Genomic DNA, 24,345 nt, shown 5'->3' on the forward strand with positions numbered 1-24,345 from the left:
TCCCCCAAATCTATACATTGTGATTATAGCATGAAACAAGAAGCATGGAAAGAAGATGAAGTCTTGCTTTGCCTTGAAAAATTATGTGACCTTAAGTGGGCCATTTATCTCTAGCAGCCTCAGTTTGATTTTTTCCCATTAGAGTCAGTCAACTGTTGGGTCCCTCTCAAGACTTCTGTTATCAATATGATTCTTGGATTTGATTTGTAAGTATGATTTAGTCCCCTGGAAACCCCCACCCATGTGGATTAACTTTGTATATTACTGACAGAACTAGACTTCTGTGCCCCAGTAGCTAGGAAGAAAAATATGGAAAGAAATCTAAAGCTAGAAAAACTGCACATAAACTCATTGGCTGGTAAGAAAGAAGTGTTGTTTTTTTCCTATACTGGGTTACAGTGGTGGCTATTTTTATTTGTCTCATCATAAGATGTTCTAGGAATACCCGTGAGTCCAAACAAGTAGAAAGGTGAAAGCATTTTCTTAACATTGGCAACCCAACATACCACTTGGTGCCAGAGGACATGGGCACTTTGACCAAGAGGTATGAGACTAGTTAGGTAGCCAAGGTTTTTCCCATCAAGTTCTTCTTCCTCACCTGCTTCACTCTTCTAAACCTAATCAGCAACCACAAGAGCATGGCCAAGGTGTTAAATAGGTATTTTAGAGCCCAGGATTCCAAGAATGGTACCAAGCCTCTACCAGGACTGTTTTCAGAGCCAAACCAAGAGGAAATGACTTTTTCTGTTTCCACTCCACCAAAAAAAAAAAAAAGAAAGAAAGAAAGAAAAGAAAAATTTCTAAACCTGGTAATGCCAAATAAAATGCACATGGCTGAAAGGAGAAAGCAATAAAACTGAAACCATTACCCCTGCCCCTGTAACACACATACACACACACACTCTCTCTCTCTCTCTGCTGCTTCTGCTGTTGCTCCATTTCTTCCCTAAGTTTGGCCAATGGAGTTATATCAATATTAATCTCAGAAAAGTAAAAATTGAGAACTCTTAGAATTTCCCTCAGATGAGGTTCTAAAGCATAGCAAATAATTTCATTCATTATCACTGAACTCTGGAAAAGGACACTCTTAAATTCCACCAAAGAAAACAACAAATCTCTTCTCCCCAGCTCTCTTAATCTCGTGCCAAATAAAACAGTCACTGTTTTTCCCAAACTCTAAACACAAACCTGTTTGTGATGATGAGGTTAACAATTTGTAAATTTGAATTTAAAGTGGAATTTGAATTCATGAATCAGTGGAAACAAAACTTGATAAACTGATTGTTCTGCTTCTAGATGACATTGAGTACCTTGGTCCATGGGGATGTTATGATCTAAACAACATAGGGAATTGAATATATTAAGTGAAATTCATATTAGAGCCATTAATTTTCCATCACTCCCCTTCCCAACAGACTATATGTTTTTTAAAGTAAAACAGCAATTATTGGCTATAAATAAATGTCAGCAGAAAAAATAATTAAAAATTATACCTGTGATGCCAATCTTTTTATAAGAAATATTAACTTTAGGATAGAAGGCAGTGCTAAATGTCTAGAAGACTGGAATATTCAAAATCTCAGTAGCAGAGCCAGCTCTGCAAAAATCAGTAGCGTGACTTCAGCTAAAACACAAGTTGTCTGCATTTTCTTTGACCTTTCAGTCAGTTCAGTTCAGTCGCTTAGTTGTGCCCAACTCTTTGTGACCCCATGGACTGCAGCACACCAGGCTTCCGTGTCCATCACCAGCTCCCAGAGCTTGCTCAAACTCATGTCCATCGAGTTGGTGATGCCATCCAACCATCTAATCCCCTGTCATCCCCTTCTCCTCCTGCCTTCAATCTTTCCCAGCATCAGGGTCTTTTCCAATGAGTCAGTTTTTCACATTAGGTGACCAAAGTATTGGAGGTTCAGCTTCAGCATCAGTCCTTCCAACGAATAGTCAGGACTGATTTCCTTTACGATTGACTGATTTGATCTCCTTGTGTTCCAAGTGTATTTGACTTTATTTTTCTGTAAATAAAAGATTTGGGATGGAAGGTTTCTAAGTTTATTTTCAAAATCTAGATTTCAATGACTATTTTAATTATAATTAGGGCTTCTCTTGCTGCCTTTTACCATCAGTAACTGTCACTTACACTAATCCCGAACTTATACCAGGATTAAAATTCTTTTTTGATTAAAATTCTTTTTCGGTAACACATCTTTTATTATGTAATAACAATGGGATAAAATTTTGGGACTTCAGGTCAGCTTAATATCAAAAGTCCTTCCCCATGACACCCCCTCCATGTCTGACAGTTTCTAACAATTTCTAGGTAAGGTCTTTTTGTGTAAGCAATCATTCCTTTATCTGCTCTCACTCATGGACTGTTAATGAAATGTGTGCAGAGGAGTTTCAGGCCCTTGCTGGCTCCTCCTACCCCCAACTGCAGGGCTGTAGGAGAGACAGAGAGAGACAGAGAAAGAGGAAAAATCAATAGACACAGGAGAAATTGTTCTGCACTGCAAAACTCTGTGACAACATTTTTAATCATACATGGTAAATTCTACTCCTTTTTAATAAATATCTACTATCAGCTTTTCAATATGTCTTAAACTGGGAGCTGTTGGTCAGGTGTTAAATGAAACGAATATATTGGATGTCTCATAGAATATGCTTTTAATCTACCAATTTAAAAACCTTATGAATAACAGAATATTTCTTAGGAGCTACTCTTAAAAGGAAATTGTCCCTTCTGTTGCAAAACATTTAAATATACTAAACACATTTTTTAATGTTAAAAGTAATTTATACTCATTATAGAAAAGCCATAAAATACAGAACAGTTTGAAGAAGGAAAACTAAAATTACACGTACCCAGTATAGAATTGACTTCCCTGGTGGCTCAGATGGTTAAAGTGCCTGCCTACAGTGTGGGAGACCCAGGTTCGATCCCTGGGTCGGAAAGATCCCCTGGAGAAGGAAATGGCAACCCACTCCAGTACTCTTGCCTGGGAAATCCCATGGATGGAGAAAACTGGTAGGCTACAGTCCATGGGGTCACAAAGAGTCGGACACGACTGAGAGACTTCACGTCACTTCACTTTCACAGTATGGAATTAATAGGTACATACCACTATATATAAAATAGATAAACAATAAGGATTTACTGTATAGAACAGGGAGCTATATTAATGTCTTATAATAACCTATAATAGAAAATAATCTGAAAAGAATATATATATGTATTACGTATGCTAGAATTCGGGGATATTTTTCCTTATTTCGGTATGTGTATGCAAATACCTGTATATGCAGTATATTTACCTGTATTTGCATAGTTAAGATCATGCTGAGGCTATAGTTCTCAGTGATTCGGTGATGACACATCCACCCATTTCTTCAAAACATATAAAGCAAGGCTGCTGCGGACATGTTAAGGCTAAGAGAGTGAGGACCATTGTCCAGAGTCAGCTGTCCCTGGGGACTTTTCTTGTCCCAGGTGCTTTGCATTCCATTGATTATACTTATCACACATCATAATTTTCCATGCTTCCAGGAGAGGTGTGATGTAACCCAGACTCCTTCAAAGAAACGTCCCTAAACAAAGACTACATTTCTATCTGCTTAATCCAGGACTACTTTTGAATGCATGCATGCTCAGTGGCTTCAGTCATGTTCCACTCGTTGTGACCTTGTGGACTGTAGCCTGCCAGGCTCCTCTGTCCATGGGATTCTCCAGGCAAGAATATTGGAGTGAGTTGCCATGCCTTCCTCCAGGAAGAGCTTCCTGACCCAGGGATCGAACACACATCTCCTGCATCTCCTACATTGCAGGTGGGTTTTTTACCCACTGAGCTACCTGGGAAATGCAAATGTTTTCAAATCTTTTCTCAAATAGGTTCTTGATGATTTTGCAGGTACAGTAGTATTATAACACCTTGTGTCTAGCCAGTCAAAAAGATTGATCTTTCCAATTCTTCTACTCAATTTACATTCAAAATTACTCATAAATCTGTATCATATGAAATAGCAATTCATTCCAACTTCGATGTAGCAGGTGGGGGAAGGTCTATGAACTCACTGAATTGAATTCCATGTTTCCTTATCACAAACTGCTAGAAGGCACGTGCAATTTGCCTGCTTGCTGACAGCATTCTCCTTAGCATCCAGCACCATTCCTCAGAAAGGATGGTTGAATTGATCTTAACGTGCTCACGAAGGAAAAGAATGGTTAATGCTATCACCAAATATCCTACAGTCCATCTTGTTTGGTTCCATCTTGGGAAACAGTTTCAAGGGAGGTAGAAGTGCCAACGTAGTATGAGATGGGTGAAGAAACCCTGGAGAAGAAAGAACTTGTCTTAGAATCACAGCAGGAGGCTAGGGTTAGAATGCAGGACTCAGGGTCACTACTTCATCTCATCCAGTCACCGTGACTTTTGCTGCATTTAACCTTTTGGACATCCTAAAGAGTTCTGTTCCCTTTTCTATTTTGTTTATGGAACTTTTCAATTTGGTTATTTCATCAATTTCAGAAACATTTATTGAGGACCTAGTATGTGTACAGTATATGAAAAGTAGTTCATGTAGTATGTAGCTCTGACATATATTCAGTATAATTTAGGCAGAACTGAATTCAAACCTCAGCTCTACCTTTTACTAATTTATTAGTTTAGGCAAGAGAATCTCTGTGCCTCAGTTTCCTCATATGTAAAATGAGGATAGTAGCAGTATATAACCCTCAGCATTGTTACAAGATTAAACTGTTACTATCATTATTTTTTGTATTATGGCTTGTTCTAGACATCATGAATGGTACCAGAAAATTCAACCATCAATCTCAGAAGAAAAGACATCTTCTGAACTAAAAGAAATTAAAAACCAAATGGGCTGGTTTGTGCTGTTTTAATTCAGAGAAAGGAGAGTAAACAAAGGCTTGGGTAATCAAAAAAAAAAGATTTCATGGAGAAGAAGAAACTTCAATTTTGTTATAGAAAAGAATGTATGTGATTTGGTTGAGAAATTAGGCTTGGAGGGTGTAAGAGTGGATATGGCAAGGAATGTTTGAAGCCAGAATGGGGAAAGATTGACTATCCAACTAATGATTTTAGATTTCCATTTGTTAATTCATTCACTTATTCACCAAGTATTTATTGAGCAGACATTGTTGCCTTGATGATACAATCGTACGCAAGGCACAGTCCATTTCTTTTTATAGATAAAATGAAAAAAGCAAAGGCTATTTATTCTGAGCTTGCCATAGCAAGGGAGTCAGCTACATTTTGGACTTCGCAGGTGGCCCTGGTGGCTCAGCTGGTAAAGAATCTGCCTGTGATGTGGGAGACCTGGGGTTGAATCCTGGGTTGGGAAAATCCCTGGGGAAGAGAAAGCTTACCCACTCCAATTCAACTAAATGAGAATTCTGGCCTGGAGAGTTCCAAGAACTGTACAGTCCTTGGGGTGGCAAAGAGTGGGACACGATTGAGCGACTTTCACTTCACTTCAGGGGGTGCCAGTGGTAAAAACCTGCCTGTCAATTCAGGAGATACAAGAGACGCAGATTCAATCCCTGGGTCGGGAAGATCCTCTGGAGGAGGGCAAGGCAACCCACTCTAGTATTCTTACCTGGAGAATCCCATGGACAGAGGAGCCTGGCGGGCTATGGTCCACAGTGTTGCACAGAGTTGGGACATGACTGAAGAAGCTTAGCAGGCAGGTAGGTGGGCAGGCAGATGCATTTTGGCAGAAACTCAAAGGCTAATAGGGGAGTGGGAAAGCTTTACAGTGGAAAGAAAGAAAGACTTCATTATGGCCTGATTGGAGGCTGTTAGCATAGGGAAGCTATAGGCATCCAAACTAGAAGCAGGGCATCCTATATAATCGATTAGGGATGCATAATTGACTTCCTTTGATTTAGTCCTAAATTGGAAGGAACCTAAAAATTAGAGTTATTAATCAACTCTTGGCATCACAGAAATATTGTTTAGTTCTCTAGATTGTCGTTGGAGATAGAAATCTGGCTTCCTGCAAGCCTGACTTAAAGCAGGCTGGCTTCCTGGGTTGTTTATTACAGATAAAGGGATTGGTTAGTGGGCAGTTTGCTGTAGGTGTGAGTCAAAGTTCTATTTTTATACATGGTGTGGCTATTGTCCATTTGTACATTCAGTCTAGTAGAGAAATAAACTAAAAAAGGTTTTAGGAAAAGAAGCAAAACAAGAGATTAGACTTACAAAATCAATGACTTACATAAGGAATTAGGGAATGACTTTTAAATAAAGTAGTTAGGGAAGGCATTACTGAGGTGGTAGCAACTTGCAGAGATCTTAAAGGTCAGAGAGAGCCAGGCATTTGAGGAACAGATGGAGGAGCTTCCAGGCAAAGGGGCAGAGAAAATAGTCTGAGCCAAAAAGAGCATGTGATATTCAAAGAAATGAAAGATCAGTGCAGCCAGACAAGAGTAAGCAAGTGGAGAGTACATGAAATGAGGCTTGAGAAATAGGCAAGATTCAGGTCAGATAAAACTTTGTATGCCATGATGAATAATAGATTCCATGCATGCAGGGGCTTAAGCAGAGAAAATTAAGGAAGTCATTTCAGTAGTCCAAGTAAAAGATGTTAGTCATGGTCTAGATTGAGGAAGCAGAGATGAAAAGAAGTAGTCAGTTCCTTGAGATGTCTTGAAGAAAGGACAAAGAGAACTTGCTGATAGCCCGAAGATGGAAGCAACAGGGGATGGAGATAAAGGGAAGAAAGAAAGAGAATTCCAATGATTGTGGCACTTACTGAGGTGGGAATACTGGATAAAAAGAAAAAAAAGTATTTTAGAGGAGAGCAAAATCAAGTTTAATTTAGATACTGAGATACTGAGAAAGGCATTAGTGTAACAAATGGCATCTAAAGAGACGGGATGCTGGATGGATTCAAGGGCCAGAGGTCTCTGGGTTGGACTTCTGTTGACAGTGTGTACTTTATTTAGTTGAGCAAATGATGCCCAAATAAAGGACAGGGAAGAAAGACAGACGGACAAGAGCTATAAAACTGAAGCTGAAGATGAGCTCCAGCTGGGAATATCTGGCCCCAAAGTTTCTGGTCAGTTCAAATAAAAAGCAAATCAACAAGAACAACAACAAAAAATGGAATTGCTTAACACTATGTGGTCCAATTAGCTGATCTATTGGCAGCACTTGGAGTATTACTTGCTGCTGCTGCTGCTGCTAAGTCGCTTCAGTTGTGTACGACTCGGAGCGACCCCACAGACAGCAGCCCATCAGACTTCCCCATCCCTGGGATTCTCCAGGCAAGAACACTGGAGTGGGTTGCCATTTTCTTCTCCAATGCATGAAAGTAAAAAGTGAAAGTAAAGTTGCTCAGTCGTGTCTGACTCTTAGCGACCCCATGGACTACAGCTTACCACGCTCCTCCATCCATGGATTTTCCAGGCAAGAGTACTGGAGTGGGGTGCCTTTGCCTTCTCCGGGAGTATCACTTGGTGATAGTCAAATGCAAGGCACAGTGCATTGCTGCTTGTAGTTTAGTGAAGATGAGAAGAAATAGCGATTTAGGTGAGCTGGTAGTCATTAATAGTGAAAGCTCTCTCAGCTGTTGACCTTGATTTCTACTCACAGAGAAAACAAAAGCAATCAGAAGAAAATGCCCAGATGCCCACCACAGCATCTACCAACTGCTGGCATTGAGACCCACATATTGGGCCCTCCCTGCTGTTATAAGGGCTTCCCCGGTGGCACAGAGGGTAAAGAATCTGCCTGCAATGCAGGAGACCCAGGTTCAATCCCTGGGTAGGGAAGATCCCCTGGAGAAGGGAATGGCTACCAACTCCTGCATTCTTGCCTGGAGAATTCCATGGACAGAGGAGCCTGGCCAGCTACAGTCCATGGGGTCACAAAGTCGGACACGACAAGTGACTAACACTTTCACTTTTACTTTCCCACTGTAAAGAATATTGCCCATGCTCCTTTCTGAAACCAGTTCGTCCACCTGGGCTCAACAATTCAGGGACTCTGCTCCTTTAATTCTCTTCTCTCACTATTGGACTATTCTCGTCAATGAACAAACTCAGTGCTCTTGTTCCCTTGTCAAAAAATGATTGTAAAATAAAATGTTAAAGCTTCACATTGACTTTACTTCCCCTGCCAGCAAATGTCCCATTTCATCTCTCATTTTCAGCACAATTCCTTGAGAGACTTGCCTCTTTTTTGATGTCTACAATTCCTCTCTTACTATTCTCTTTATTTTTCCTTTGCTCAAGTATATTGAAATATAATTTACATACTGTAAAATTCACCCTTTTGAAGTACACATTTCCATGAGTTTCAACGAATGTAATAAATAGTCACGTAGCCACCATTACAATCTAAAATACATAAAGTATCCATTACTTCAAAAAGTTCCCTTGTTCTCCTTCACATTCAACACCTTCTCCCCATCCGCATCCTTAGTGACCACTGTTCTGATATTTGTCCCTATATTTTCACTTTTCCAGCACGTCAAATAAATGGATTCCTACAGTCCTACAATTTTATGCATGTGGTACGTTTCTCTTGTGTGCTAAGTAGCTTCAGTCATGTCCAGCTATTTGTGACCCGATGGACTCTAGCCCCCCAGGCTTCTCTGTCCATGGGATTCTCCAGGCAAGAACACCAGAGTAGATTGCAATGTCCTCCTCTAGGGAATCTTCCCTACCCAGGGATCAAAGCCCTGTCTCTTATGTCTCCCGCATTGGCAGGTGGGTTCTTTACCACTAGCACCACCTGGGAAGCCCCCTACCTGGGACATTTCTTCTAGCACAATGTTTTTGAGACTTATCACATTTGTCTTTAATGTGTTCATTTACATTGCTGAGTAGTATTTAAGTGTGTGCATGTACCAAAATTTGTTTATCCATTAACCAGTAAATAGATATTTGAATTGTTTCTTATTTTTGGTGATTATGAAGAAAGCCTACACAAACATTTACACTTGCAGTTCTTTGCAAATATTTCCTCTAGTCCATGGCCTGCATTTTTATTAGCATTCTCTTTCAAAGAGAAAAAACTTTTAATTAAATTAAATTTGATTACAAACAGTTTTTGTTTTTTATATCCTATCTAGAAAATCTTTGTGTAACTCAGTATCTCCAAGATCTTTTACATTTTATTCTAAAATTTTTATTGTTTCAACTGAAATTTATGTCTCTGATTCACTCAAAATTAATTTTGTGTATATGACTAAAAAAAAGTTCCACATTTTTGCATATGGATGTCCAATAGTTTCTGCACCATTGACTGAAAACGCTATTCTTTCCCCACAAATTACCTTGGCATCTTTGCCAAAAATTAATTTTCCTTAAATACATGAGTCTATTTCTGTATTTGTATCCATATGTTTATCTTTACACCCAGAAGAAATTGCTTTAATTATTATAGTTTAATAGTTAAGTGTTGAAATGTGAGTCCTCCAGTTTTGCTCTTCATTCTAAACCACAACCTGAGCAACTGAGCATGTGTGCTTGGTAAGTTATAGAGACAACAGAATCACTTCATGGAGAATGGAGAAAGGCAAAATCACTCATACCTAACAAGCTTAGCATAATTGCTGTGAGCTTTTTAGTATAATTCCTTCCAGTCTTCCCTCCACCCCATCAAGTCCTCTGCATAACCTTTTAAGATTCTGGCAGGCGGGTATGAAGATCTACTCGTCTTGCAGCACCTCAAACCAAGCCATGCACTTAAGTCTCCTTGCTTATTAAACCTGCCACCTGCCCATCTAAAGTGGTCTGCCTCCGTCTTCCTTCTCTCCTCGTACTTCATGTATGGAGGCCAGTTTCAAATTTCATTCAGGAAACTTCTGAGGTTGTGAACCAACAGTCATGAGTACTCAGACTATGACAAAGTCAAAATACTTTTCATGTAGAAACATTTGTAAGTTTAATGTCCACCAAGTGACCATATCATAGTTTGCTTAATCATTTCTCCTACTTTGGAACATTTCTCTTGTTTTTAAATTTGCACATTTATAAGCAAGGTGTGATAAATATCTTTGAACACAAAGTTTTTCTGTGGTCAGGATTATTTCCCAGAAGTGTAGATACAAGGTCAAAGATGAGAACATGTACTTGGCTCTGGATCCCATCACACAGTGGTTTTCCAAACTGGCCCACTTTCTCTCAGTAGCCAGCAACTTCCTGTGTGCTTGTGTGCTAAGTCACTTCAGTTGTGGCTGATTCTTTGCAACCCTGTGGACTGTAGCCTGCCAGGCTCCTCTGTCCATGGGATTTTCCAGGCAAGAATACTGGAGTGGATTGCCATGCCCTCTTCCAGGGGATCTTCCTAACCAGGGATCGAACTTCTGCATTGGCTGGTGGGTTCTTTACCACTAGCACCACCTGGGAAGCCCAGCAACTTCCTGACTCAGCCCTGGATGCTGAATGGCTCCCAACAAGCTCTATTTTTACCAGCCCTTCTGGCGATTCTGATGTTGTTTTGGAAATGTTTGGCTTATCCGAGTGTCTTCCTTTTCTCCATAAACACTCTAGGGTGTTGGATGAGTTAATTCTTTGTCACCACCTTCAGGAACAAATCCATGAAAGTAACTCCAATGAAATAGAAGTGGTTGTAAGTACTAATTCATGCAACAAATTCACTGAACATATATGGATGTTGATTGAGGTGCCAGACATAACAGTGATATAAGACAGTTCTTGCTCTCATGGGGGTTACATCAGGGTATGATTTGGCAGATAGTATACAAGAAAACAAATCATTTTTTTTTAGATGATTTCAGAGAGTGATTTATGTTGCAAAGGTAGCAAATGTGATAGAGCATGCTGTGGAAGTGCAGAAGTTACTTTACCTAGGATGGTCCGAGGTGAGACTGTGTGAAATGATGGATGAGTAGATATGCAGAAAGTATTCCAGGCAGGAGAAACTGCAAACCTGAAGTATTTGAGCAACAGAAGAAAGAGGCCAGCAGGGGTAGAAAGGGGCCCGTGAAAGGACGAGTGATGAGGAGAGGAGAGGGAGGCAAGGACCGGAGGATGCAGGGCTCAGAGGCCTAGGTAAGGAGCTAGTGTGGTTACATTTGGGACATCACTGAGGGGACTGAAGCAGAGGAATGACATGTTGTGATGCATACGTTAAAAACAAAAACATCACTGAAGTTACTGTGTGTCGAGGGAGTGAAGAGGGGAGGGGAGCAACTGAGAGACTTCTTAGGAAGCTCCTGAAATTCCAGGCAAGAGATGATGGTGGGTTGGCCTAGAATATGGTCACAGAGATGCAGAGAAGTGAATAGATGACAGCTGTATCTGGAGCAGAGGGATGGGAACACTCCACAGTAGAGCTTTTGTTAGGAGCAGACATGAAAAGTAACCCCCTTAAGGAGTGAACTGAAGCAGAGAGTCTTGGATTCTATTTTAGCGCTCTCATCACCCAGCCCTGTGACCTTGAACAAGTCACTTTATCAGCTCGAGCCTCCCTTTCCAGGGTTGAAATAAACAGGTAAGATCATTTCTAGTTCCAGTATTTTCTTATCGATTTTTGATGTAATATCCCCTGCTTCCTTTATTTGACAAATATTTAATGAATGCTTACTAAGTGCCAGCACTGAATAGGCATGCCTTGCTTTATTGTACTTCACTTTATTGTACTTTGCAGATATTATGTTTTATTACAAATTGAAGGTTTATGACAATTCTGAATTGAGCAAGTCTATCAGTACCATTTTTCCAACACCATTTGCTCACTTCATGTCCCTGGGTCACATTTTGGTAATTCTCTCAGAATTTAAAACTTTTTCATTATTATCATATTTATTATGGTGATCTGTGATCAGTGATTTTTAACGTTACTACTATAATTCGCTGAAGGCTCAGACAATGGTTAGCCTTTTGGGGCAATAAATTATTTTTAAATTAATGTAGGTACAGAGCTTTTCTTAGACATAAGGCTACATTGCACATTTAATAGAGCGCAATATAGTATAAACAGAACTTGTATTTGCACTGGGAAACCGGAACTCTCATGTGGCTAGCTTTTTGTGATACCTGCTTTATTGCGGTGGTCGGGACCTGAACATGCACTATCTCTGAGTACTGCTGGATCCATCAGACACTCATCTTCCCTGTGGAGCTGACAGCTTTGGCAAAGGGACTTGTATTAAATGTATAATTGTACAGGGAATTATAAGCGCTACCGTGGAGAATCACAGGGGACGTAACCCACACTGAGGGTAATGGAAGAACTTCCCTGGAGAAGGGGCAGGACTTCCCTGGTAGTTCAGTGATTAAGACTCTGTGCTTCCAACACAAGCAGTGTGGGTTCAATCCCTGGGTGGGGAACTAAGAGCCCACATGCTGTATGACGTGGCCAAGAAAAAAAGAGAAGAGGCATTTTTACTGTGGTGCCCGGTGAGGACAGAGTCTGCCTGCTAGGCTTCTCTGTCCGTGGAATTTTATAGGCAAGAACACCGGAGCAGATTTCCTGCTTCACCCTATAGGGCTTCCCAGGTGTCACTAATGATTAAAAAACAAAACAAAACAAAACAAAAAAAAAACCTGCCCGCCAATGCAAGAGACATAAGAGACTCAGGTTTGATCACTGAATTGGGAAGATCCCCTGGAGGCGGATATGGCAACCCACTCTAGTGAAGAGACTTAGCACACATGCACTCCACCCTGTGAACTGCAGCCCAATAGGCTTCTCTGTCCATGGGATTTTCCAGGCAAGAATACTGGAACAGGTTGCCATTCCTACTCCAGGACCCAGGGATTGAACCCACATCTCTTGTGTCTCCCGCATTGACAGGCGGATACTTTACCACTCTGCCACCAGGGAATCCCACAGTCTAAGACAAATTGGAAACCTTATAGGCTGTGTTTTGTGAGCTTTGACCCCACAAGCCCAGTCACCTTTAGAGTCAGCTGCTTGTGAGACTGAAGTGAGTCCAGTTCAGGCCTGCTGCAAGGGCCAAGCAGTCCCGGGGACATTCTCTCCTGAGGTCAGCCAGTTCTAGTTTGATAAAGCCAAACATTTTTCCTAGAACTGAATGTCATCAGAAGGCATATTCTGTGACCTGATGTCATGATACCCCAGAGCGAAGGAGGCCTCTGGCAACACACTGGGTACCTCAGTCTCTCTCTGCCTCCACCCAGGGGTCTGGGACAGAATGCCAATTGCTGAGCCTCTTCAGGCCAGATTTGGCCTGTCCATTTGGGGAAAAGCCACACTGCCCATTTTCTATTTTGAGGATTATATCAGAAATGAATTTCTCCAGGACAAGAGAAGAGAAAAGCATGTCAAGAGGCTCTGTTCATTTTGAAAGTGACTGATTACTCCAGTTGCTCCATCCAACCCCCTCTCCCCACCCAACCATCACATGAAGCCACTGAAACAGGATGTTTATGGAGCTAAAGTTTCCAGGACCTTGGGACTGATGTTGACTTTAGTAGCAGGAGAAAGAAAATGATTACAATGTTTTCTTCCTTTTTGGAGGATTCTAGGCAAACTGACTCCCTTTGAGATCACCCACTGGCCAGGTCTAGGGTGTTAGCAAGCCTGGCAACACTGTACATGGAAAACAAACCCTTTTTCAGGAGCTGGAGAGCCTAAGAGGAGAACAACTGGATCTGTCCCCAGGCCCTTGTCCCAGTGTGCCAAGGAAGGCACACAGCACATAAAGAGAGTGCCCGATTCACCAACTGGTTTTCTAGTCAGGAACGCTGAGAGCACTTTAAAATCCATCTTTATGGAATATTTCCATAATTCTGCATAAAAGCCCATATCAAGGCAGCATGGTGTCATGACTAGGTAAGCAGATTCAGCAGCCAGACTGCTTGGGTTCGAATTTTAGACCTTGTGACTTCAGACAAATCGTCCTCTAAGCTTTACTTTCCATATCTTTATATGAAACTGGTAAGAGCACACCTACCATAGGTTGTTGATTTTTTAATTGAGATATAACTGACATATACCATTATATTAGGTTCAAGTATACCTATTGTAGGTTTTTTAAAAAGTTTTTAGTTTTTAAATTATGAAAGCATGATAACACATTTATAGGAGACTTGTAAAACACAGAACAAAGTTATATATAGTTCCACTATATATTACAATTATTTTAAAGTCAATAAATTAAGATTTTTAGTTGGATTTTCAGTATCGAAATCTCAAAAATTAATAGAATAAATAGAAAGGTAGAAGGATATAGTAGACCTGAAAAACACTATGAACCAATTCAACATAATTAAGATATATACAATTTTCACCCACCAGCAGGGTACAAATTCTAGTCAAGTTCCCATAGACTATAAACCAGGAGATACTGGAACATATCCAGGCATGTAAAACATGGTGCAAAAATTTCATGGTCTAAAGGTATTGAAATCATACAAAGTCTGTTCTCGTATCACTGTGGAATTATGCTAGAAATCAATATCAAGAGATACTTGAAAATAACCCATATATTTTCAAGTTCAATGTGACATTTACCAAGAGAAATCTTGGACTTAGCCTCAAGAAGGTTAAAAGACTGCAAAAGCACAGAGAATGATTGCAAAGAAGAAAGCATTTAAATGAGACATAGGTTTGTTTGTTTTAGGTTTTTAATTTAAAGAAAGAAATGAAGCGATGTAGGTAATGTGTATAGCACACGGTCTGAGCTCCATCACTGATGTCATGCTTCCTGCTGTTGCCACAGTTGCTGAGGGATGGTCTAGTCACTAGCTACCGAACCCAGGTGGTCACATGGTCACTGGAAAGCTTTCCAGACCGGAAGCGGGGGATCTGTTACCAAGTCTCCCTGTAACCTTGGCCAAGACACTACATTTGATAAGGAGAAGAATGAAAGAAAAAGGACTCTAATTTTTTTTTTTTTTAATAAGGTTGCACTGGATCTTAGTTGCAGTAAGGGGAATCCTCAATCTTGATTGCAGCACGTGGGACCTGTAGTTGTCCATGCAAGCTCTAGTTGCTGAAGTGCACGTGTGTGCTGTTGTGTCTGACTCTTTGCGACCACATGGACTGTTGCCCACCAGGCTCCTCTGTGCATGGAATTTTCCAGGCAAGAATACTAGAGTGGGTTGCCATTTCCTACTCCAGGGGATCTTTCCCACCTAGGGATCAAACCCATGTCTCTTTTGTCTCCTGCATTGCAGGTGGGTTCGAGATCTAACTCCCTGACCAGGGATTGAATATAGGCCCCCGTGCATTGGGAGCTTGGAGTGTTAGCCACTGGACCACCAGAGAAGTCCCAGGGCTCTAAGATTCTAATTAGCACTTAATCATTTTCTAAGAGAACTCGAGTGAATCAATGAGAGAAAGATAAAAGTTTCTAATTGATGTCATTTTTAAGTTCTCCTTTTCCCTTTCAGCAACTTCATCCCACAGGACCATTCCCATGCCCGAGGCTTCCCCAGGTGCCCCTGTCCACGGCTGAATGTTCTCTACTGAACATCAGTGCTATGGGTGACTCTGGAGGTCATCTGTCCTGGCTTTCTCTTTGCAGGTGAGGAAACCAAGGTCCAAAGACATGAAGGGATGGACCGACCATCACACAACTACTGTGCCCAGAACCCAGACGGGAACCTGCCTGCTCTAAGTTTGCCACACCCCTGCTTCTCCTCTTCCACCCAAATAAAATTAGCAGCAAGGGCCCGAGGAGAGGGTGACGCCCGCCTCCTTGTGTGAGGAGCCTTGGATGGGAACAGAGTCGCCCTCAAAGAGGCCAAAGCAAGAATTGGGAGGCCTGCACCTGTGCCTCCAGTTCTGGGCCAAGCTCCTGTGTGTTTTGAGTCAACTACCTAACTCCTCTGGTTAGGTAGTTGACTAACCTGACCATTTTGTAGGTCCAGTAAAACCAGATGGGTGATTTGGCAGGATAAAACTCCTCTGGGTCTTTTTCCTCACCCCAACCCCAGGTGCTCTTCAAGCATGGCTTTCCCTCCCCTTACCAATCATTACATGAAAAGGCCCTAAGGTGATCGAAACTTGTATCAGATCTGAAGCAGCTCAAAGGGATTATTCAGCCCGACTCCTGAGGGAATCTGTTTGAAGCTTAAAGCCCGGTTCCCAGGGCTTGGCTTTGGAGCTTTCTCTTCCAGTGAGTGAACAAAGCCCATTTAGAAACCTAAACCTGCCCTCCAGCCCCTGGGGTCCAGGCCCAGCTCCTGGATTTGTGCGGCCCGGAGAGGAAAGCTCCTGCCGCCAGCTTGAATGGGCCTATTATGCATGGCTAATTCCACCGCAGAACACAGTGTCTCCGAGGGCCTAGCAGCAACTGGTCCTACCTGTTTAGAGTCAGTACATTCTGTTTGCTGGAGGGATGAAGGGAGCACAGCACACACCACCTCTCACCATCATAAATGCCATTTCGGGTTAATGATTACCAGGTACAGTGGTACTGTAGTCAGACTGCACACACTGAGCGCCCTTCCCATGGAAGCCAGCGGGCAGTGCATAAAGGGGGTCATTGTGTGTGCTGGGTGGGGAGGGAGGGGTGCCTATGGGTGCCAAGTGTGGTCTCATAGCTCACACACGCGGGAGGGGGAGGTTGGGACACCGTGCACATATGGTCTCATTTTATAAGACAATCTATTTACACCCACTGTTGACACTGGGGTACTGTTACTGAAACTGGAATTTGTGTCATTCAATAAAATGCCCGATCAGACTAACCCGACATTACATGACATCAACTCGATCCTACACACACAAAAAAAAAACCCCAAAAGTTCCCATCTTTGGCCAGAACTGGCTCTTTTGTAGCCAGAGCCATCATCCTCCTGCTGGGGAGCCGTGTGGACCTGCCTGCAGACTGACAGTTGAGGGGTGTTTCTCACCACCTGAATGACGGAAGTTGATGACTGCCAGGCCCCAACCAGCCTCTTCTGTCTGCCAGAGAGAAAGCAAGAATGTTCCCCTCCTGAGGTCTCAATTTACAGGCTTTTCACACTGCACTCCTATTTAAGGGTTCCTCCCAAGAGAGTCCTGACATTGCCTTGAATCAGCTCAGCCCTGACTCTACCTGTTTCTACTGCCACCTACAGAAAGAGAGGATTCCTTTAGGGCTAGAAGGCTGTGACCTTGGCCAGTTTTGTAGGTCAGTAAAACCAGATGGATGATTTGGCAGGACAAAGAAGATCCTTTGGTCCTGGGCGGGTGGGAAATCCCCCACTGCCTGAAATTGCACCTTTAATATACAATTATTTTGTATCAAGTATTGTCCTCTCTTGAAATTCTCACTTCAAGTCCAAGGAACTTTGAGATAATAGGAATACAAATGTTTAGCCTTGAAATACATTTGTCAGACTGGAAAAGACAGCATGAAAATCATAAGTGTTGGAAGTTGAGGGGTGCAGTGAAATTGGAGAAAGGGAGTCCAGGGAGCTTGAAACAGATTGAGTGCCAAAGACGAGCTGAGGGATCTAAGACACATGAGGAGGTTTCCTGAGTGGCCAGAGTTACAGATTTTGTATCATGTATCTTTCACAGATACAAAACCAAAAACATAGGTTTTCACATATATGAATTCATAATGACTGTAGCAGGCACTGTTGTTTGCCCATTAAGCAAACAATATCACCCTTTATTTTGGGAAATTTCTTTCTGGACTTTACGTGGTTCGGGTGACGCTGACTTCACCCCCAGGCTATGAGCATCGTTTAGGCCTGGCCCATCAGCTCACAGCATCCCACAGGCTCGTTGGTCACAGTCATTATTACATAGATAGGCAGGCCCGTGGCCTGAGCTGAGCCAGTGAAGTTCAAATGTAAAATTTTTGGTAAAACTATTGGAAAAGGGGACTTGCCTGTCTGCTCGTGGTTCTCAGCTGATCAAATGTGGGCCTAGACCACCCAGTGGTCTTCTTATCGTGGCATGTGAAGAACCTGCCTGGGAGTGAAACCAATTCAGAGGAGCACAGAACTAAAATTTTCAGAGCCATTATTTGTATGATAGCATTCAAACCTCTAGATCCAACTGTATCTGCAGCCAGCATAACCGCAGACATTTTAGTTACATGGGCCAAAAAGCATCCCCCTCTTCCTTAAGCCAGCTGGAGTTTCTGATAAAACAGAACAAATTTCAGTGTTACACTCATTCTGCTATACAGTTCATGATGGTGCATGTCCTCAGCTGCTGGCAGCATTCTTCTCTACTGATCCTGCCAAATTCCAGAGAACTTGGCTCAAACCTGGGCCTCGGTGTACCCATCAGCTAACTGGGGGTAATAATGAGGTTCACAGGAGGGAAAGAGAATTATTGAAGTGGGAAAATTCTTCTCTCTTTGAAAGAAATCCACTGCAGAAATTCAAAGTCTCATGTTGACAAAAGTAGACTTCACATTTTGTCCTTGAGAGAACTCTGGAGCTTTGCCACTCAAAGTGAGGTCGCTGGACCAGCATCAGCCATCCCCTGGAATTTGTTAGAACTGCGGAGCCTCATCTTTATTCCAGACCTCAAATCAGCTTCTGCATTTGCATAGGGCCGTCGACTGGTGTGTGTACACATGAAAGGTAGAAAACATGGCTTACAAGACCTCAGGAAGACAAGACCCCAAGAATACTTCTATTTTATATGCTGGGGTACCATGTATGATCTGTTAAAAGTGGGTTCCCCTTGCCGTCTATTAGTTTGAAAAAATACTATCATTTCAGTCTCCACATTTCAGAGAGAGATAAACTAAGGCTGAGAAAGGATGAGTGACCCATCTAAGATGAGAATCAGCTGCTCAGTCAACATGAAAAGCTGGTATTCTGAACTTTGTGACCTTAAGTAAAGATTTCTTAAATATGATATCAAAAGCATGATCCATTACATTTTTTTGGATAAATTGGACTACATCCAAACTCAAAATTGCTGCTCTACAAAAGATACTGTTAAGAAAATAAAAAGACATGTCATAGTCTAGAAGAAAATATTTGCAAAGCAAAGTAATATTTGCAAATATTTATTTGATAAAGGACTTTTATCCTCTCAAATTCAAATATTTTAAAAAAACAATTAAAAATGGGGAAATATTTGATTAGCTACTTCACAGAAAAAAGTTATATAGATGGCAAATGACCACAAAAAAGATGTTGAACATATTTAGTCATTAGGAAAATGGAAGTAAAACCACAATGAACTATCTATAAATAGATACTATTGGCAAAAACAAAAACACGCCAAGTACAGTGGGAAAGATGTGAAACACCACTTAAAATATTCATATATTGCTGGCAAGAATACAAAGATAGAACAGCCACTTTGAAAACAAAATTTGGTAACTTCATGCAAATGTAAACCTAAGCTTATCATGTGACTCAGGAATCCCACTGTTAGGTATTTATCCAAGAGAAATGGTCCACATGCAAAAAAAAGTGCTATATGTGAATATTAATGGACAATTTAGTCACAATACCTTAAACCTTGAAATAACCTAAATATGCTTCAACTGGTGAATGGATAAATAAAACTATGGTACATCCATAAAATGGAATCCTATCCTCCTCGGCAATTAAAAAGAATGGAAAAAAAAAAAAGGGAATGTGGATGAATCTTAAAAGCACTGTACAGAATGGAAATAGACTCCAAAGGCTACATACTATATAATCCCACTTACACAACATTCTGAAAAAAAGCAAAACTATCGACACAAAAATCAGATCAGTGCCTGCCAGGGGCCAAGGTGGGGGCAGGTGGTAGACTGTAAAGGGGCTGTATTAGTTTGCTGATAACAAACTAATACAAAGGGTTGCCATAACAAAGTGCTTCAAACTGAATGGTTTACGGGATAAAAATTATCTAGTGTTTCTCAAAGTCCGAAATCAAACTGTTGGCAACGTGGACTCCTGCTGAGGGCTCGGAGGAAAGGACCTGGTCCAGGCCCGTCTCCTTGATTCGTAGGCGGACACCTTCGTGTTCACATGGCATCCTGTGCGTGCATACACATGTGTCCAAATAGCTCCTTTTCACACCAGTCATATTGGATTAGGGCCCACTCTAATGGACCTCATTTTGACTTGATTTCTTTTGTGAAGACTCTACCTCTAAATAAGCCCCTATTCTGAGGTACTGAGAGTTACGAGTTCACCATATGAATTCAGCAGGAACACAATTCAAACCCAAAAAAAGGGGCACAAGGAAACTTCCAGGGTCTATAGAACTGTTATATATATATTTAATGTGGACTATTTTTAAAGCTTTTGTTGCAGTTGTTACAATATTGCTTCTATTTTATATTTTGCATTTTTGGCTGCAAGACATGTGGGATCTTAGCTTCCCAATCAGGGATCGAACTCACACCCTCTGCATTGGGAGATGAAGTCTTAACCACTGGACCACCTGGGAAGTCTCTGTTCTAGATCTTAATCGAGGTGGTGGGTCCATGTATGTATACATTTGTCAAAACTCATAAAACTATACCCTAAAAAGGGTGCAATTTATCCCATGTGAGATAAATTTTAAACTCAAAAAACAAGGTATATCTCCTCAATTTTCCTTCAAATGATTATTGCTCTTCCCAATCTACTGTGCTGTCCTGACTATACCGCATGTTCCAGCCATCTGTAAAGGTAAGGGATTATTTCCCAGAACCCCAAGTAGCTCACACTTTCACAGAAAAAGCTATTTTTCTGCCATGTGAGTAAATCTAAAGCAACACGCCTCCAAAGCATGAAGGTTCCATCTCATCAAATGGCACATTTAATAAATTGCCTGTCTTGAGTAGGATGAAGAAATACAAAGGGAGGGCCAGCTGGGACGATCTGGTTTGGGACCTGCGGAGGTTAGCTGGAGCTGGGCTCCCCTCCCAACAGGTAGGAGCTGAACATTTTACCCACAAGCCTGTGGCATCTCACCTGGAGCCACGCAGAGGACACCTGCAGGAGAGGGAGACAGGAGATCAAACCGACTGCCAGCTATACTCAGACACACAGGAAAGAACTCAGGAGGTGACTTCATCTTCGCGGGAGGAGAATGGGTGGATGGACCTGCTCCACCCACTTCATTTGAGTTGGGATGGGGGTGGGGGTTAGATAATACAGACGTTGCTTCATAACAGAGGAAAAATGTTCAAAGGGGCCAGAGATAACAAACCTTGGAGCCCTCCCCCAGTCCACCCCTCTGCTTTCTTATCTGTCTTATTCTGCCACCATCTGACTCTGAGCCATCCTGCAGGTCCCTGAGTGAACTTGGTCAGTTCAGATGGAATTGCTTGATGAGTAGTGGAGGCAGGAAATTTTTGTTCCTTTCTCTTTTGCTGTGTGCAAGTGTGTGTGTGTGTGCACACGCTTGTGCATGCACATGTGTGTGTGTAACCTAAGTCAAGGTGTTCAGGGATGACTGGAGAAGAGGAACCATGTTTCTGGAAGGATCCAGGATGTGCTACAGCATATGCTGATTGCCCAGCCTTCAGCTTTCAGGAGAGGGGTTCGCTTTGTAGACAGTGCTTTCTGAACACTTCATCCCTCGGCAGAGGAAGGTGTGGCTGAGGCCAACTGCAGCCAACAGGGAGCCAATTGGAAAAAAGGGAGCACAGAGTGAATCTTCTCAAAGGGCTTGATGGGAACAACCCTCAAACATGGCTGAGCAGGGTTAGGAGTGTGGAGCCTCGCGGCAGTGCTCAGGGAGGGGCAATATGGGGGACTGCTGTTGGCATCGGAGAAGGCAATGGCACCCCGCTCCAGTACTCTTGCCTGGAAAATCCCATGGATGGAGGAGCCTGGCAGGCTGCAGTCCATAGAGTCGCTAAGAGTCCGACACGACTGAGCAACTTCACTTTCACTTTTCACTTTCATGCGTTGGAGAAGGAAATGGCAACCCACTCCAGTATTGTTGCCTGGAAAATCTCAGGGACAGGGGAGCCTGGTGGGCTGCCGTCTATGGGGTCGCACAGGGTCGGACAGGACCGAAGCGACTGAGCAGCAGCAGCAGCAGCTGTTGGCACATTGGCAGCTTCCCAGCCAGCCTCTGAGGAGTATGACAACACGGCTTGTTCTTTCCGGTTACCTGTCAGAAATGAGTTCACTGTTTTGTTAACCTTCTCAACCTTCCCATTTTCATGGATGCTCTGTCTAGCTTCTATTTAGTCTGGCCCTGCTGTTATTGTCTCTGTGTTTTTATTTCAGATGCTTTCCTTTGACCTCTTAAATTTTATTTTTCCTAATTTAATTTCCTAAATGGAAACCAAAAAACCTTCCATTTCCATGGCCTTAGTTTTCTTATCTGTAAAATGAGTCTAGAGGAAGTATGCTTCTTTCAGTCAGTTCTGTGTCCAAAGAGCTAGAGATTCAGACTCAGAGAGTCTGTGTTTCCAAGGTTTTATCTCCCACATATTTATAAAGACTACAAGGGATGATGTGCTCCCTCCCCTTTAGTCTTTATAGTATCACAATAAGGTACTATTATTATCCTCATGTAGAAGGTAACTGAGATGCAGAATTTAACAGACCCCCACATCACATAACTATTCCAAGGTGCAGGCAGGCAGGATTTGAACACCAGGTAACACTTTTTTTTTTCAGCTTTGTTGAGAGATAATCGATATTTAACAATGTATTTCATCTAAGGTATACGAGGTGATGATTTGGTATATGTATATATTGTGAAATGATTGCCACAGTAAGGTTGGTTAACGCATCCATTACCTCACATAGTTACAATTTTGTGTGTAACTAAAAGTTTAATAGTTCAAATATACAATATAGCATTGTTAGCTGTAGTCCGCATGCTGTACATTGAAGAATTATCTGCACTCCTCATGTTTATTGAAGCATTATTCACAAGAGCCAAGATATGGAAGCGACCTAAGTGTCCACTGATGAATGAATGGATAAGAAAATAAGGTATGTATATACAGTGGACTATTATTCAGCCATACAAAGAAGGAACTCTTGACATACAGGACAACATGGATGATTCTTGAGGGCATTATGGTACATGAAATAGGTCAGGCAGAGAAAGGCAAATACTGTATGATCTCACTTATATGTGGAATCTCAAATAAATGAACTCATAGAAAACAGAGAGCAATTGGTTGTTGCCAGAGGTGGGATGTGCAGGGGTGAGACAATGGGCAAAAGTGGTCAAAATGTACACACTTTCAGGGTTCATGCTCTTAAACACTCCATTCCACGATTTCAAGGCCAGTTTTACATCTTTTGTTGTTGTTGTTGTTATGTCATAGCTGCTGCATCATTTGGACTCTCCGAGCTAAACTTTCTACTTTTCTTATTTGGCAAGGGGAGAAAATTATGATTCTTGTCCGAAATAACAAGCAGGTGGTTGTTAAAATTGACTAAAGTCCCCACAGTGTCAGCCGTCCGTAAGAGCGGTCTTTTAAGTTATTTATTATTTGTTTATTTATTCATACATTTTTGGCTGCACTGGGTCTTCATTGCTGCACATGGGCTCTTCATTGCTGCACACAGACTTTCTCTAGGGGCGGTGAGAAGGGGCTGCTTTCTAGGCGTGATGCGTGGCTTCTCACTGTGGTGGCTTCTCTTGTTGCAGAGCACAGACTCTAGCTGGTAGGGCTCAGTAGTTGTGACGAATGGGCTTAGTTGTTCTGCAGTATGTGGAATCTTCCTGGAGAAGGGATCGAACCTGTGTCCCCGGCATTGACAGGCAGATTCTTAACTACTGGACCACCAGGGAAGTCCCTATATGAAATTTTGTATATGCACATTCAGATACGTAAAAATGTGGGGAAGAAAATAAGCTGGTTGATTGCTCATAGCCTGTGGTCTATTTTTGAGTAAAAGAATAGGTTGAAAATACTGCCCCTGCTGTGTTTAAATGTCAGCTCTTCACTTTCAAATACCAGTTTAGCACTTTGCATTGCTCCAGGCAGAAAACTCCTCAGTAAATTAGTGGCAGAGTTTCTTTCAGCCTCTGTTTCCCATCAGGTTTCCACCAAGGACCTGAGTTACCCACATTCTGGAAAGGAATGAGGTAGAGTCAGCAGAATGGCCCAAGTCAGCAACATAATGGGTTCTAGGGGGTCACAGACCCACACTGTCAGGAAGCCCAGAGGTGGCGGACAGGAGCTGTCAAGTAACTGAGCAGTAAGAATCAGGGCCTAGCTCAGGCAGGGCCCAGCCCACGACATGGGATGGATGAATCCAGTGTCAAAGCCTGGCCAGCCTTCCCATAGAGGTGCCGGCCTATCTCCCTACCGCCTTCTCATCTCCTGGCACTTTTTCACTAACAACAAACCAGTAAGGCTTTCCTCCCTATCAATTAACTTCTTTAAGATATTTAACTGTGAATAGATTTCATAGCTGATGGTATTTGAATTTTAATAGAGGATTTCTGCAGACCCCAAAGAATTAATCACTGAAATAAGGCTTCCTGGAGGGGGAAGGATTAACCTGACACCCAGGCAAAG

General features: G+C 42.0%; 2 long non-coding RNA genes across 5 annotated transcripts; one reads left to right on the forward strand and one right to left on the reverse strand.

The window, feature by feature from the left end:
• Nucleotides 1-1,539: 1,539 nt before the first annotated feature.
• LOC129629310 (uncharacterized) lies at nt 1,540-7,598 on the reverse strand. Of its 4 annotated transcripts, none has more exons than XR_008703137.1 (4): nt 5,611-5,833; nt 5,381-5,515; nt 4,067-4,325; nt 1,540-2,012 (listed from the first exon to the last, which is right to left on the reverse strand). It is a non-coding gene; the product is annotated as an uncharacterized LOC129629310 (long non-coding RNA). The 4 variants fall into 4 exon arrangements; XR_008703136.1 differs by having other exon boundaries at nt 3,310-4,325; XR_008703138.1 differs by lacking the exon at nt 1,540-2,012 and adding an exon at nt 6,232-7,598 and having other exon boundaries at nt 2,125-4,325; nt 5,611-5,762.
• A 2,016-nt stretch (nt 7,599-9,614) lies between these two features.
• On the forward strand, nt 9,615-15,742 carry LOC129628340 (uncharacterized). The gene is made up of 3 exons (XR_008702784.1): nt 9,615-10,595; nt 11,400-11,480; nt 15,484-15,742. It is a non-coding gene; the product is annotated as an uncharacterized LOC129628340 (long non-coding RNA).
• The last annotated feature ends 8,603 nt before the right edge of the window (nt 15,743-24,345 follow it).

This window comes from Bubalus kerabau, chromosome 15 (genome assembly GCF_029407905.1).
Source record: "Bubalus kerabau isolate K-KA32 ecotype Philippines breed swamp buffalo chromosome 15, PCC_UOA_SB_1v2, whole genome shotgun sequence".
Classification (NCBI taxonomy): domain Eukaryota; kingdom Metazoa; phylum Chordata; class Mammalia; order Artiodactyla; family Bovidae; genus Bubalus; species Bubalus kerabau.